The sequence below is a fragment of the Podarcis erhardii genome (assembly GCF_964252035.2).
Source record: "Podarcis erhardii genome assembly, chromosome: 8".
NCBI classification, from domain to species: Eukaryota; Metazoa; Chordata; class Lepidosauria; order Squamata; family Lacertidae; genus Podarcis; species Podarcis erhardii.
The window spans coordinates 73,553,952-73,571,364 of NC_138499.1; the positions used below are offsets into that span (position 1 = coordinate 73,553,952).

The window sequence follows — 17,413 nt, forward strand, 5'->3', positions numbered from 1 at the left end:
GACTTAAGGGTTTTTGTGGTGGTCCTTTTTTTCAGGGAATGGCTTTGCTGTATAAGGTCCCATCATCCCTGACCACTGGCCACGCTGGCTGGGGTTGATGGGAATTGCAGTCCTGCGGCATATGAAGTGCACCACACTGGCTACTGCTGCCATAGTTAATATTGAGCTAGATGACATGCATGGGGTGTTATGGGAGGGGTAGTACCTCTGGTGGGAAACACAACCTTCTTCTAGGGTAGTTTGACCACCTTAGATACCCTCCTGCCCTTAGTTCTCAACTGTCGCTCCCAGAAGCTGTCAGCATATGACAGTGGCCACACCCCTGGAGATGGCTTCAACTGGCCAGCTAAACCAGGTGAGGGTAGTTGATGGTTCTCCAACCCTCAGTGAGTTAGGGACTTCCCTCTGCATGTGAAGACAGGCTCTGGCGAATTGAGTGTACGGGACTAATAGTAGATCCTACAGACAAGAAGACGGTTTCTGCATGTGCTGTAGAGGGAAGCGAGGAGCAGATGGGGATCACCAATTTGGGAAGGGAGCCCACTTAGGAGAAGAAAAACTCTGATCCTAAACCTCCATTGCCTTGAGGGATATCTTTGGGAGAAGAAAAGGCTAAGGATTAAACCAGGCATAAGTAAACTCTGGCCCTCCAGAGGTTTGGGACTACAATTCCCATCATCCCTGACCACTGGTCCTGTTAGCTAGGGATGATTGGAATTGTAGTCCCAAACATCTGGAGGGCTGGAGTTTGCATATGCCTGGAGTAAACCCTACATAAATCCAGAGTACAGTTTCTAAGACAGTTGGCTTGCACCTTGTACACCTTCTTCCAGCAGCTTCTGATGCCAAACGTATTGCTCTGGTTTCCTTTGGATCAGATCAGCAAGGCCAATAGCAAGGTCTTGTCTTCTGGGAAGTCCAGGACCTCCATACACACTGCCCAGTCTTTCATCTGAGGGAGGTCACTTCAGTGCTGCTAACACAGTGGTTTGACTCCAACCCCAGAGGTGTACTCCATTGTCTGTCGAAACAGATGGATGCCAACAGATGGACCAGTGATCTGATCTGGTATGAGAAATCTTCATCTGTTCCCATATACTGTGAAAACAGAAATATTTTTTTATTTATTGCATCACTATTAAACCTTTGTCTAAACCATTAATACAAACAAAATTAGGAGTAGCAGCAAGTATTTTGCAGTACTGTTTCATTCTGACTCAGCTGTTAAGTCATCTTTAATGAGTAGATAAATCAATAACCACAATGAGCTTTGGAGGACACACTGCTAAGCAAGCTTCATATCTGGGCATTGAACATGCAGTCATCGACATGCAGTCATAAATATGTTCAATAAGTGATCATAAATATCTTCAATATGGGGAGGGGAATCAGTGCATTCAGCTGTAATGCTTTCATGATGGAAAATCATTCTCAGGGTATCTATTTGCAATCTTAAAATCCCTTAGATAAAGGCTCAGCATTAAGCAAGTTATCTGTAGCTCCAAGGGTACTTTGGCATATGCATAATCATTGCCAGCATGAATAACATTCAAAACACTCTTTGGGGAGGCACGCTTTTGGCATTTTAGGGTTAAGCAAGTGCCTTCCTCTCTCCACAGACTGCAGTAATAAGAGTTTGAGGCTAAGAGCTCCCAACAAAGCAATCTGTAGGCCTGCTGAGAAGGGAGCTTCCTTGTGCCTTTTTACGACAAGCACATCATCCAGTTGCTATATTATTGATAGATTAAACAGGCACAGGGAGCAGTGTGGGGGTGAGGGAATAAGCTAACCCAAAAGCCAACCCAGGGAAGCCACAATTAGTTTTTCTGAGTCTGTATCCTCAAGATTAGCATATTTCTTCATGGGAGAGATAGAACTATCAGGTGCATTTAATCACTTCCGAGAATGTATGTCTGTAGCAATCTGGCTATTATTCTAAGGAGGAAAGCAACACAAAGGAACACAGGAAGAGACAAGTGTTCTAAAGAGGGTGCCTCACAGCAGGTCAGAGTTACATGTTGCGTGAGACAAGAGATAGCCATTGTTTTCAATAGCCCTGTGTCAGATTTAGGACAGTGTGGTTGGTTGCCTTGCGCAGGGTGCCAAGCCAAGGGGCTGCAAAATTGAGAAGGTCCATAAGTGAGAAGATCCATTTGGGGGTACCATATTTTGGGCTCGCTCAGGGTACCATATCACCAAAGACTACCAAAGTTTGCCTCTGAAGTGTTGGGCTCAACACTACCCCCATGACATATTTACAATCCCTCCCCCCATGTTGTGAAGCCATCAAATGAGTTATCCCACACAAAAGAAAAATTCACGGCTGGATGACATCATGGCATGATTAACTGATCCTAAACACTAAGGGAACATCATTTTCAATAGACTAGGGTCACAAGTGACTGTAGTGTTACTTTTCCAGAATTTCTCCAGCATTAGTAAGTGACTTCTTTCATTAATCATCAGTTCAATTCAAAGTGTAGATTGAGTCACTACATATTCCTGGCGAAAATTCTACTTAACATCAGCACCTTAATACTGCTGTGAGGAGGTTGCAAAGAAAGGGAAGCACAGAATGGAGAATCAAAGTTTCTGTTGTTACAAGGCAACAATAGAGTCAACTGAATACACCAAATGCAGCCACATTTTCCCCACTGCCAATAACAGAATTTATCTGAGAGTCACAGCATTTGGCAGGAGTGAAAACTTTTCCAAAGCAGATCTACTCTCTGTGCTACTTCCTGGCAGGCTCCAAAAGGGTTCAGGTAATCAAATGAGCCATGTGGAGCATGGAAGAGGTGATTGGTTGGTTGACTGGCTGGTTGGTTGGTTTTCACTTTACCCTGGAGACTTTGAAGTGTGTAAGGCAGGTTTCTAGTTTAGCCACTCTCATTCCCAGCAAGAAGATGGTAAACACACCCCTGTCAAGACAGAAATACTTGGGTTCAGTGGGATGAACAAGGTGGAGCAGATTTAGACTCTTCTCACACCTAGGGATGTGCAGTTCCATAAGTCATCATCCTGCACACAGACCAGTTCCCCCCCTCCATCTGTTTAGTGCTACATGCAAAAATTGGATTTTGCTGGTCCTCCATCCCCCACCCCCACCATGCAGCAAATGATTTGTTTTCCTACAGTTCATAAAGCTTGCTGCTCAAGAGGAAGAGGATTGTGGCAAAAACACACACACAAAAACCCACCACCTGTCAAACCAGTTTCCATTGTGAAGTAGATATTCTGGTACACTTCCTTTTCTTGGGAGGATGGGACTCTGCATAAATAAGAAGTTGGCCAAATGCAGGTGATTTGTTGCCATGATAGCTATTGTCAGTGGCATTGTCTGGAAGCAGTCATGTCAGTATAACGTACAGTATGATAACTTATGAATAAAATTTTCAATTTGTAGAACCAGCCACCACTCATTAATTCACCACAAAACATAAGACAGGGGTAGGCAACCTAAGGCCCGTGGGCCAGATGCAGCCCAATCGCCTTCTCAATCCGGCCCACGGAAGGTCCAGGAATCATGTTTTTACATGAGTAGAATGTGTCCTTTTATTTAAAATGCATCTCTGGGTTATTTGTGGGGCCTACCTGGTGTTTTTACATGAGTAGGATGGGTGGGGGTGGAGATCTCCATTACTTCTGAACTCTGTGATAGGAACTTGATGGTCCGTAGCCGTACTTTGACATTCCAAAACAAGAATACAGCTAGGCTACAGTTATTGAAAATACTGTGATCCTAATTGCTATCTATATCTATGTTGCAATAAAACACAGTGCTTAATCTCTACTTTGTAGGGCAAGTTGTAGAAAGAATGAGAATAAAAGATATAGTGGGAAGAACCTTTGAATGTGGTGTCTATTTAGGTAATATGCAGACCCTTCAAGTGTCCCTATTTTCTAAGGACAGTTCCAAATTTACAGAAGCCATCCCAGTTTCTAATTTGATCCTGGAATGTCCTGCTTTTCCTTAGTATGCCCCTCTTTTTATTGGAGAAATGTTGGAAGGGGTGGAGTTAAGGGACCCCAAAGGCAGCCCTGTATAGGGAAGTTTTTTTTCAAGAAATATTTAAAGTTTTATTATGTTTTTATATATATTGGAAGCCACCCAGAGTAGTTGGGGCAACCCAGTCAGATGAGTGGGTATTATTATTATTATTATTATTATTATTATTATTATTATTATTTCACTTGAGAAGACAGGTGAACTAATGTCAGTGTACTGGAAGTGGCAAAGATCACTAGTGTCAAAGCAATGATGCTTAAACATCAACTTCATAGGACTGGTCATGTGGTTCGGATACCTGATTATCGTCTTCCAAAGCAACTACTCTACTCCCAACTTAAGAATGGAAAGCAAAATAGTGGTGGACAACAAAAGAGGTTTAAACATGCTGTCAAGGCTAATCTAAAGAAATGCAGTATAAGCACGAAAAATTGGGAAAAACTGGCCTCTGAGCACTCCAACTGGAGAACAGCCTTTACCAAAGGCGTCATTAACTTTGAAGAAGCAGGAACTCAGGATGAAAGGGAGAAACGAGAGGAAAGCATGTTTGGCAAATCCTCACCATGATCAACTCCCACCCAGAAACCTTTGTCCCCACTGTGGAGGGATGTGTGGATCCAGAATTGGCCTCCACAGTCACCAACATAACGCTAAGACCATATTCATGGGAGACAATCTTACTCAGCTACAAGTGATCGCCGAAGAAGAAGAAGAAGAAGAAGAAGAAGAAGAAGAAGAAGAAGAAAACGATTAAATAGGATGTCCCTATTTTCATCGGAGAAATATGTAATAGTCATCAATGGCACAGTTCAGAACCATGCAAGCCAGGCGGAATGCCTGGAAAATGTTGTGTGTTTGTGTGACAACAATCTCCCCATAGAACAATGATTCTTGGCCAGTTGAGTGCATGAGCCTGCTCCAGTTTAATGAATATTTGCAGATCTCCAGCTTACAATGCTTTCTATAGAACACAAAGTGACATAGTCCTTACGAAGTGCACTGACGGTCTAATATTGGATGAGAAAGCGAGCAGCAATCAAAGTGCAGGTATGGGTTTTTGATGTGCATTTTCAGTGTCGCTTAGCCAAAACAAGACTGATGCATTAAAATGTCAGCTTCTTAAAACACAAAACTGGCACTGGAGAAAGAAGATTTCTGACAAAATATATTGCAAAATTTATAAACTTAGTAGCAAAATCATAGTGTGATATTATGGAATGTGTTAATATAGGTCCAGTATTTGGAAATAGTACTGTGGGGAGGGAAAGGGCAATGAAATAAATTAAAGGACAAAAGAAGAGAAATTGCAGTTCAGAGACTCGAGGTCTTTTCTGTTCCCTAATTTACAGGGGGAAAGAAAACAAGAAGAAAAGTATAAAGCAGAACAACCTATGTGTAATTCTTGAGAGTCGTTAAAGTACCGTTGAGGAAAATGTGCAGCATTACTCTAAGGTGCATAAAAGGTACTACAGACACATGAAAGCGAGGTGGGAGCTTTCTGTGGGAAAATGAGCACACTCCTCACAGTTCTGAATTACTGTACTTTAGCTAATATTGTAATAGGAAGCTGACAGCTGAGAAAAAGCAGACACGGGGATAAATTATCCCATGCCAAAACAAAATATGTTCACACTGAAATGTGTATTTTGGAGAGAGAGAAATCTTTCAACAGATGCTTCATTTTGGGCACTCTTTACATTACAGACCATATATATTCCCCAGCAACTACTGCATACATTGTACATCACAGCCAAATTGCACTCAATAAAACAACACATTTTAGCAACTCACCTCGTCAAAGGCTCTTTTTGACAACATTCTTCATCATATCTTGTTTCCCCCCTCACATTTCCACGTTCATTCGTCCATCTGCAAGGAAACCAAGTGTAGCTCTATCATGCTGTGGAGCAGGGTTTGGAGAACTTAATGGGTCTCAAGAGAGTCTTGAGTCCATGGAGTCTAGTTACTTTTGAGGAAGCTGATAGCCTGTAGGGGCAGAACTAAGTCTTAAAATCTGACAAAAGGAACAGATGAGGTGTTAAACGCATGGCACGATGGGTATTTATTTATTTATTTATTTATTTATTTATTTATTTATATATTTATTTTGCATTGCTGCTTTTTTGCATCAAAAGATGGGAAACACAGACTGGCCTTTGTCCAGATGACATGCTCCCATCAGCTCAGTCCATTGAACGACAAGCTACATGAATAGGCTAAGCAGCTTCAAACTCATGTAAGGAAACTAATATTTGAAAAATAAATAAACCAGCAACAACCTATCTACTGCAAACTTGGAGGGGGGCGGAACATATTTTAAAACATGCTTATAGAAAAAAATGGAAGAATGGCCAACTGGGTAGGCCCATTCCATGTATTCAACACCTCTGAGAAACAAAGTTCAGGTGAGAGCCAACTGTTCCTTCTCTGGAGGTGATAAACACATATCACAGTGAATTACACTATAGCTATGGAACCTACTGGGTGGGAACAGGTGGCCACTGCTAAAGAACTTGCTGTGATATCTGTTACCCAAATGCTGCCTCTGCTGAGGCATACTTCTGTCATGTTGGATAAATGCTGATGGGTTTTCCCACACAGCTGCCGACACACACCGCTTGCAGAGGAGCATTGGAAGCAAATGTTGCACCATACCTAGTAGAACATGCTGTAACACGTTAAGGAACGAGCAAGTGAAATTTTCCAGAAGCAAGCTGTGTGCAATCCCAAATCCAACTTGCCAAGGATGAACTAGTCACTTTCTTCCTGGGTAAAATGAAACTAAAAATGAATCTGTTTGATTGGTTGAATCCTGTGGATGGATACATTAAGTGCTCACTTCACATCCAAAGCATGCCATTCTTTCTCAGGGGAATGTAATGACCAAAAAATTGGCAAAATTAATTCATGCTGTCTATGGGTTATGGTGGGGATGCGGGTGGCTCTGTGGGTTAAACCACAGAGCCTAGAACTTGCCAATCAGAAGGTCGGCAGTTCGAATCCCCGCCACGGGGTGAGTTCCCGTTGCTCGGTTCCTGCTCCTGCCAACCTAGCGATTCGAAAGCACATCAAAGTGCAAGTAGATAAATAGGTACCGCTGCAGCGGGAAGGTAAACGGCGTTTCTGTGTGTTGCTCTGGTTCACCAGAAGCAGCATAGTCATGCTGGCCACATGGTCAGGAAGCTGTACGCCGGCTCCCTCAGCCAATAAAGCGAGATAAGCACCGTAACCCCAGAGTCGGTCACGACTGGACCTAATGGTCAGGGGTCCCTTTACCTTTACCTATGGGTTATGGTAGAGTTTTTCAACCTTTTTGAGTCCATGGCTCCCTTGGCCAGCTGCATTCTTTCTGTGGCACTCCTGTGGGGCTCAGGAGCCCATTTACGTCACCCTTTGCCTGCACAGCTGGCAGCCCCTCACTCTTTTTTGAACACCCTCCCTTGTGAAGTGTTCCCTCAGCCGCCTCTCTTCTCCTCTCTCCTTAGGAGTCCTCTGGGAAGCCGCTGCTGTTGCCCCTGGTCTCTGAGCTGCCTCTCCCCACCCCAAAGAGAGGTCCCTCCTCACACTGCCCCACAGGGGCCTGAGAAACACCCCCTGGCCAGCTCCAGAGGCACCATTCACCTGGGGTGCTTGAAGCCAGGGCAGCTGCAACAAATAGTCGTGCAAGCCTTTGAGAGGTAGAGCCATGAGAAGGGATCAGAGGAAGGGAAGGAAGGAAAGAGGGACAGTGGCCAGTGTTGCCCACGGCACCCCTGACCATCATTCAAGGCACCCCAGGGTGCCATGACACACTGGTTGAAAGCCACTGGATTATGGAAATAACCTTCAGAATGAATGAAAGATCCATCCCAAGGACTACCCTATCTAAATGAGAAACACATATTTAGCCACCAAAAATGCTTTGAGGTCAGAAACTCTAATTTCAGGAGTTACAGCCACTTGGAATCAGAACCTTAAAGGACAACAGTTTTAAGGACACTATTCAGCAGCTCAAATGTCAGCTTTTGTAAGGCTATTAACACCTTGTGCAAGTCCCCTGGTGGAGTCCTATGGACCACTGAAGGGTATCAAAAAATGGCCCTTTCAAAAAAAAAAAAAAGTTTCACCCATGAATGGGCACCTACTAGTGGACAACATGGCACAGAAGAATGACCGCTCCCTGCTTAAAACGGGGGGCACCCTTTGCGTGGACGCATGCAGCCCCTAGATCTGGAGCGGCCCCAACAGCATAGGCTTGGCTTTGCCTTCCCCCAGGTGGGATACCTGGAGGTCTCCGCCTACCTCAGTCAGTTGTCCAATCCCACCTGGGGGGAAGCGTTGCCAAGGAGACCAGGCCAGGTAGGGGAGGGATTACCTGCCCACACAATAGAGGGAGGATCTTACCTGGGAATCCTCACTTGGCTCCAGAGCTTCTCCTCTCCCCTGCGGCAGCGTAACGGGGGCGGCTATCTCTGCTTGAACATATGTTCTCCAGAGCCGGCCCATCCCCCCCCCACACACACACTGGATAACCCTGATGCTCCCTAGGTCCCCGGCTGGGGACTGGGGAGGGAGAACGCCCAATGCCTGAGTCAAGGTCTACCCACATTTGAAATTTAATAAAGTTGTGGCCAATTTAATCCCATAGCACGTTGTCTTGAGTCGTTATTCCACATGACGGGGGGGGGACCGCACGGGATCTGGGGACTCCGCCTGTCCATGCAAATGTCATTAACACCTTTCTGAACACTGACCACCAAGGATAACAACCTTGCTACCATTTATGTACAATAACAACTTACCCTTAAATAAAATCTTAGCAGACTGGAAGATGAACTTCTGACATTGCTAGAGATACGGATTCTTTCTGAGCACTTCAGCTTCTGGTGCACAAATTTCACTCTCCAGGGCTCTTCTCTGGTGTCAGGTTCTCACCTCAATACACTATTTCCACCCATAAACTCAGGGGTGGACTTGGGCAATCTTTCATAATATGGCACCCTGAGTGAGACCAAAAGTTGGTGTCCCCCAATGGACCTTCTCAGTTATGGATCTTCTCAATTTTGCATCTGCCTACACCACCCAAAATCCTGTGTGGCATAAACCACTTGGGCTGCACAATGTGTGTGCTTTCTTTCCACCCCAACCATGTTAAGAAATCAGACACTAAGGTTATCTCTGGAACTGCTCACTGACCATTTTTAATGCTCACCATTTTTATGTGTAAGTGATCTTTTCAAAATGTTATTCCTGCTCTCTGACATAAATGTTTAATAGCCTAGAACTCCTCTGACAAATTCTGGGTGGGTGGGGGAAAATAAGCCCCACTTGCCTTCCAAAAGGGCATTAACCTATAATAGGAAGAAATTGAATTTCTCAGAAAAGTCTGTGGAAATGTCTTAAAAGGAGGATTTGACGGAACAAAAAAAATTAGCTAAGTGGCATATTGGGAGAGGGATTAAAATTCTAAGCAACCTTATTTGCAAAAGCTGTGCTACATTTAATAGACTTTGGCATATAAAATATGTCAGTTAAAACACAAGTAAAAGATCAGATGTCTATATACTCCAAACTGGTGGGTGTAAAATTAAACAACCCGCTTAGAACTTTTGAAAAAGGTCACGCATAACACAAGGTTGCTTTCATGTATGCTATTTTCTATTTCAGACAAAACTAACAAAAACATATAAATCAGAAACTACATTAAATAATCTGAGCTTGTGCTTGTCGTTTGCTTCTCTTATTACTGTTGTCACTTACATTTCCATTTCAAATCTTATGAGTTTTGTGGCAATAGAGAGAACTTCAAATGGAGTCTAAAGGACTATCATGAAGGAAAACAAAATAAAAAAATTCCTTCCAGTAGCACCTTAAAGACCAACTAAGTTAGTTCTATCATGAAGGAGTTATGCAGGTATAAAGTTAATGACACTGCCGTTCACCATTTTATAGAGATTCGTGCCCCTAGCCAAAACTAACTTGGTTTAAAAACAGCTTTGTTTATGAACAACTTGGATTAAGAAGGCTGCAAAGCCAGAAGTAGGTGTTTTGGTTTGTGAACATTGCCTTGGAAGCAGAACATGTTCCGCTTCCTGTTGAGTTTAAATTGAGTCCCCCGCTGCTATGGGAAAGCACGCCTTGGTTTAAGAACACTTTGGTTTAAGAACGGACTTCCGGAACGGATTAAGTTCGTAAACCAAGGTACCACTGTACAAGTCTTAGCCACTAACCAGGAGCAAGAAAAATAACCTGCACTTGTTTTTTGTGTGTGTATGGGAACAATTCATATGCAACATTTCCCCAGAGTTATAGTGATGCCAAGTCAGTTCTTGAATTATGGTTCATTATGGCAGGCTAGCATATTGCAAACTTGCAGAAATGTGCATAATTGTCCTAGAATATGCTTTGGAGTTACCTTTGTAATGTTGCAACCACTGCAACACTGTCCTACAGAAATGGCCTTGCTTCTCAAACCAGTCTCAGGAAGCAATGTGGAACAAGGTCTCTCACCTTAAAAACTTAGCACATGGGTGTGGGGGTGCATGTGTATGTGCATGCATGTGAGAGAGGGGGCTCCCCATGATCAAGATCATGTAAGACAGGCTGCAGAATGTTGATGAGACCTGGCCCCCACCTTGATTTTTTTTTGGGGGGGGGGGCTTGGTCCCTTTCCCCCAATGGCACCCCTGTCTCTTATGTTCTTATCTCTCTCACATCACTCTACCTTCACAAGACAATTTATTCTGATGACAAGGGAGAATATTTTACTTTCAAGTTATACTGAAAATAAATTCAGAGTGCTCTTTTGTTTTCAATTCATAAAAATAATGCGCATCAGGATTGAAGAAGAAGAAGAAGAAGAAGAAGAAGAAGAAGAAGAAGAAGAAGAAGAAGAAGAAGAACAACAACAACAACAACAACAACAACAACAACAACTTATCTCAGGAACTGGAAGGGAGCAAAGTCAATGATGTTATCAAAGACAAGCACATCAACCCACCATAAGTATTAATTATAAAAGGTAAAAGGTAAAAGACCCCTGGATGGTTAAGTCCAGTCAAAGGTGACTATGGGGTTGCAGTGCTCATCTTGCTTTCAGGCCGAGGAAGCCAGTGTTTGTCTGCAGACAGCTTTTCTGGGTCATTTGGCCAGCATGACTAAACTGCTACTGGCACAATAAAACACCGTGATGGAAGCCAGAGCACATGGAAACACCATTTATCTTCCTGCTGCTGCGGTACCTATTTATCTACTTGCAGGGATGAGAACCATCAACCTTCTGATTGGCAAGCCCAAGAAGTTTAGTGATTTAGACTACAGTGCCACTCACTCCCCCCATTTCCCAATTAACCATGCCTTACACTGGCTTACAACCTGAGCAGAACTGCAAGATGGACAAAACAAAGGAAAAGAGAGAGTGACATTATTAAGGTAACTTTAAAACTCATGGCGTTTTCTTTTCAATGTGGAGTAATTAAACCTCTTTTCAGATTGCAGGTGAAAAGGTCAAATATCAGAACGCTCAGAGTCTCAGGGAGGCCAAGGGACAAGACAATGTGGCACTGTTGAAACTTCTCATTAGTCCTGTGCCTGAAGCTTAGACAAGTCACCCAATGATAGTTTCTGGCGCCAATCCTGCAATTAGGAATGAAACCACCACAAAACAATGCCTTCAACCTCCAGAGATGATCGATACCAGAGATGATATCAAAGGCCACTGAGTGAACAGAAGCAACAGGGTACCACTTACCCTGATTTCCTCCTGCAAATCGTAATCCATCAGGGCAACCAAGGTTAATTCTGTCCCCAAGCGAAACCTGAATCCACACTGAAATGAGTCCAAAAAATGAGTTTAATTCAAGAGCACCTGCAGCTGAATCAACACTACTCTCCCGAGCACCTTGCTCAAAATTTGTGTACATCAGCTTTCTCCTTGCTCCTTTCTGCTGCTGAGCTGCAACCATGCCTGCTGACACTTTCCAGTACAGTGGTACCTCTGGTTCTGGACACGATCCGTTCTGGGGTGCCCCGAAACGTCCATAACCAGAGTGGCACTTCTGCGCACGTGCAAAGCACAATAGAGAGCTTCTGTGCATGCACAAACCACACAGGATGCTTCTGCGCATGTGGCAAAACCAGGAAGTAAACACTTCCAGGTTTGCTGCATTCTTAACCCAAAAAAATGCAACATGAAGCATTCACAGAAAGAGGTATGACTGTATTCCAATTTGTTAAAAGTGTTCCAGTCCTTTCTTTTCCTTGCAGCCCTCCAGTTCCAACACTTCAAGTCTGTTCCCCTTTCCCGTATTCCAGCTACACACACACACACACACGCCCTTCACTTCCCTCCTCAGCCTTTTAGCCAATCAGAGGGAGAGCTGAGGGCATCTGTCTGCCTCAAGTGACAATAGATGGTACATCTTACAGTGAAGTCAAACCTCTGCATTGGCAGCACCCAAGAGTAGAGCTGCCAGACGTCCGGCATTTCAAAGGTGGAATTGACATCCAGGGGGATTTCCAAAAGGTGGCTTTGTCCTGCTCAACAGCTGTGGGGTTTGTCTAAAAACAGCTCAACAATTTTGGTGGTTTTCTGGTTTTTAATTTTTGAAATATGGCAACCGTACCCAAGAGACTCGTATATACTTCTGCTTTTCTCATGCCTAGAAAACACGGGCCTGAACCACTTATCCTGTTTTCTAGGCATGGGTCTGAGAGGTTTTGCTCTTCCCACTGCTCTCCCCTGGAGGACCTGCTCTTTAGTGCTAAATCAGAACCAATGGCTATCCATAGAAAGCCCAATTGCCATTTGTTCCAGTTCAGCATGGAAGAGCAGGTTTTCTGAGGGTTTGGAGGAGGAACATGGCAAAGGGAAGTGTGGCTGAGCTCCATAAAAGATAAAACATAAAAGATAATCGTGAATTGTGATAGAATTAAAACAATATAAAAATCTAATCTATTAAAATACAGTGGTGCCCCGCAAGAAGAACGCCTCGCAAGATGGAAAACCCGCTAGACGAAAGGGTTTTCCATTTTGGAGGCGCTTCGCAAAATGAATTTCCCTATGGGCTTGCTTCGCAAGACGAAATGTCTTGCGAGTTCCTGCGGGTTTCCCCCCTCCCCCCTTTCCTAAGCCGCTAAGCCGCTTATCAGCTGATCCGCTAAAAGCCGCTAAACTGCTAATAGCGCTAATCCGCTAAGGTGTCAATGGGCTTGCTTCGCAAGACGAAAAAACCGCTATACGAAGAGCCTCACGGAACGGATTAATTTCGTCTTGCGAGGCACCACTGTACAGATAATAAAAACAGCAAAGTCTTATTAAAAGCCCTTTGCATTAAAAAACAACAACAACCAGTCAGTTCCCAATGGTCTGTTGGAATAAAACAGTCGCCTAACTGCACCTTTAAAACTGCTCATAGTAAAGCAAGGTAAAGGTAAAGGGACCCCTGAACATTAGGTCCAGTCGTGGCCGACTCTGGGGTTGTGGTGCTCATCTCGCTTTATTGGCCAAGGGAGCCGGCGTACAGCTTCCGGGTCATGTGGCCAGCATGACTAAGCTGCATCTGGTGAACCAGAGCAGCACACAGAAGCGTCGTTTACCTTCCTGCCAGAGCGGTACCTATTTATCTACTTGCATTTTGACGTGCTTTCGAACTGCTAGTTGGCAGGAGCAGGGACCGAGCAATGGGAGCTCACCCCGTCATGAGGATTCAAACCACCGACCTTCTGATTGGCAAGTCCTAGGCTCTGCGGTTTAACCCACAATGCCACCCACGTCCCCATAGTAAAGCAGCCGGTTGGAATTGTTGCTTATTATGATAGATAACTGTTTTAGTGTTGGGTGCATTTGTTCGACTTCAAGGTGAAAGTTATCAAGTATCATCTTAACTTCCCTTTTGTTCACGTAGCCCTGTGATATTTAGATACCTGTGCCATATAGTTCACATGTAAATGTCAATGCAAAAACATGCCTTATTGTGGTATTTCTGCTGCAATGCAGGAAGCATCATAAGGCTTCCCCACACACAATAATTTTGTGCAGCATTTTAAAAAGGAGTGCCTCGGTTTTACATGAGGCGTATGCCGTCTGGAGATCTGCCGTGTCCAGATAGGAACATTTAACTGTTATTAATCAAGCATCACAGAAACAAATGTCTTTTTGTTGTTCACATGTGCTTCATATTCTGTGCATGTCATTAATATGAAGTAATATTCCTTTTTAACTGTTAATTAGAGGTGTGATAGGAGATCAGATAGCAGCTGGTGAATTATAAGGCACACCGTTAAAAAACTGTTGTTATCGAAAGAAAATGTTCCATGAAGATTTAACACTTTGGTAGACAAACAAGGCACCACCCTTAGCGTATCTGTCTCTTTGTTAGGGAGTCAAATGTTTCTCCCAGAAATGTATATTTTCAGCCAGACGCTGTTGGCAACGCAATGTGCATAAATTCACAAGTGGGAAAGGGATCAAGCCCATTAGCCATGGCTGCTAATGCATGTGCCCATCACACTTCCCAGCAGGAATGTAGTTTTGATGGTCTAGACTAGAGAGATTGTGAACTGCTTTGGGAGGACTTTCAGCACTGAAAAGTAGCAAGCAGGTAGAGTGGGGGAAATACCAGACAAAGAGGAGGCAAGCTCTCGTGCTTACTGATGGAAAATACAGGGATCTGCCATGTTTTCTTTCCACTGGTGATCCACAGTATAATCCACTGACTCAAGCCTCAGGTGGTGGCAGCTGAGAGAGGATGAGCTAAATATTTTCATAAGACAAGTAACATTTCCCTGGGAGGTTTTACACACCTCCAGGCTGCTGCCAGCCTCCACCTAAAGCAAAATTTCAAGATGCATTTGGAACATGGGTATTGGGGCTGAACATCCAAGCAATTTTGAAAGAATACAAAGTAATTTAAATAAGATTAAATAAGGAGACAAAAATGGTGGCTATTTCCATTGCACCCCCAGGCATCAATAGAACAATGTGCTAGATCTTTTTAAATGCCCCAAAATGTATAGATATTCCCAGTATATTCACCATTTTGGGTTTCCAATGGTCTTGCAAGCTGATGAAACAAAGGCAAAATAGATCTCACTTTAAGAAGTCCGTTACACATTTCACTTTGTTGAGAACCTTTGCAACCATAAGTCTTGCCCTGATTATGCACTATCAACACCACTGTGCTCTATTCCCCTTGTAGATGCCCAGAATAATAAGTTCTGACCTGGTGAGCCTAAAATTGCTCTTTTTACATACAAGACACTGTATCAAATCAATCCAGCCTATGCTGCTGACCTTATTATTCCCTTAGCTCACAATTGCACCTTGAGGTCAAGCAGCCCAAGTCTTCTGCTGATACAATGGCTCCTATTTATCAGTGTAAAGACATGCGGATTAAAGCCTTGGAGTTTATACAGCCTTGGAGCTGCTGCAGGGATTTAATATAGAACTCCTTCCGCACTGGCTTGTGCAGCGTTCAGACATGGGCTTAGGGTTGATTTGATTAATTTGGCTCGTTCTCAATTCACTGCCGCCAAGGGCAAAGCAACGGCAGAGATGAAAGCATCTAAAATAGTTTTGCACGGTGCTTACTAGAAAGACAGTTACCTCGAGATGTGTTCTAGAGGAAGGATGAGCAGCGTTTCCCAGCCCAGGCAGAGATTTCAAAATTCTTCATTTGTAAGTGATCTAGAAGATGGCAGCTGCCATGATACTTACTACCTTGGTCTTTTGCTCCTTGGGCCAATACATGCTGGACACCCAGCGGTGGAGCATATGCCCACGCTGCCCAGGGCAGGCGTGCTCCCAAAGGGGGAGGCGGAGGGTGCCCACCCGGGCGCCGGATAACTGCTTGGGTGCATAGAGCAGCATGCACACCCTGCAGCCAGGGGACAGAGCGAGCCACCCATGGGGTGGACCAAGCCACCAACGGCGGACATTCAGCACGCCACCCACCCATGACTCCCAAGCCTCCCTTGAGCTTTCAGAATGAAGGGGGAAGAGGGGAATGCCGCCGGCAAGATGAATGTCGCCACTCGGGGTAGGCTTAGGAGTTGCGAGAGAGCGGCACGCCAAATGTCACCCCCCCCCCTCAGCGAAGACACCTGGGGTGTCCCGCCCCCACCGCACCCCCTTCCTCATCCCCTGGAGACACCTGACTTTATCCACAACCATACTGCCAACTTCATTTCAGAAGAGAGGAACTGGGCAACTTTATCCACGACGATTTCTGCTATAGGCCAAAGTCCTTTAAACCACAGAGCCTAGTATTTGCCGATCAGAAGGTCAGCGGTTCAAAGCCCCGCGACGGGGTGAGCTCCGGTTGCTCAGTCCCTGCTCCTGACAACCTAGCAGTTCGAAAGCATGAAGTGCAAGTAGATAAATACCTTCCGGCGGGAAGGTAAATGGTTTTTCCATGTGCTGCTCTGGTTCGCCAGAAGTGGCTTAGTCATGCTGGCCACATGACCCGGAAGCTATACACCGGCTCCCTCGGCCAATAAAGCGAGGTGAGCGCTGCAACCCCAAAGTCGGTCACGACTGGACCTAATGGTCAGGGGTCCCTTTACCTTTACCAAACTGCCAGCTTTCCTACCGCAACTCACCTCTGTGAATGTTAAAGAGATACAAACTTATTGTGCACATGTGTTTAAAGAAAATGGTGTTTCCGCCCTCCCAGAAGTCTAGTACAAGAATTATTGGTATATAGATTTACCTTGTAGCGAAGAATGATTCAAAATTTAGCCTGATATAATACTTTCTAAGTTTTGAGATGATTTCCAAAAAGCACTTGTGCATCATTGCAAATGCAAGGCATGCATTCCCTTTATGCATAGCCTTCCTTGCCATTGATTGATGGGATTTAGAAGCCAAGTTCAATAATAATTAAAGGACAAAAAAAGGAGGCCAGTTCTAATTGTTTTGAGGTTTTGATAGGAAACTTATTGAAAGTTAAAAGGCCCTCTTCTGACACATAACTGGGAGCAATTAGCTGTTGCCGCTCTCCTTGAAATCTCTGGTGCATTTTCCTGCCCCCATCAAATTCCGGCAATTCAGGGAAATAAGTCTCAGCTTCATTTCTGTCACATAAAAAACCGTTGCTCTTGAGAGATCATCTCCCCCACACTCTTTGCATACTAGTATGTGAATGAATTCAGGGGAAGGTTTAATTTTTAAACATGAAAGTCAGCCCCAAATACTTAATTTGGGCACAAAACGTAGCATACATCAGCTTTAAAGGCTTTGCAGACCATCTGTTGATTCATACATAGCCAGTATTTACACTCTTGGCCATATGGTCATACAAACATTTCATGCCTGTGGTGGACATGTCACATTAAACTTGGCAAGTGGCCTTTCCCAAACTACAAGAGGTCACAGTCTTTCATGCAACTTGCTCCACGCTTCTGGGCAGGAATCCAAATTCTCTC

The 17,413-nt window shown here is 44.2% G+C and overlaps 1 protein-coding gene and 1 long non-coding RNA gene across 2 annotated transcripts in view; one reads left to right on the forward strand and one right to left on the reverse strand.

Moving 5' to 3' along the window:
• The window catches only part of CDH10 (cadherin 10), a 410,273-nt gene that overhangs the window by 3,428 nt on the left and 389,432 nt on the right, over nt 1–17,413 (forward strand). The gene's annotated exons all lie outside the window — the stretch shown is intronic.
• The window catches only part of LOC309348130, an 88,545-nt gene continuing 72,814 nt past the window's right edge, over nt 1,683–17,413 (reverse strand). The window contains exons 2-5 of the long non-coding RNA XR_014159210.1: nt 11,739–11,816; nt 9,201–9,339; nt 5,801–5,878; nt 1,683–2,921 (exon numbers count right to left, since the gene is read on the reverse strand). This is a non-coding gene — a long non-coding RNA (uncharacterized lncRNA). The remainder of the gene's footprint in view (nt 2,922–5,800; nt 5,879–9,200; nt 9,340–11,738; nt 11,817–17,413) is intronic.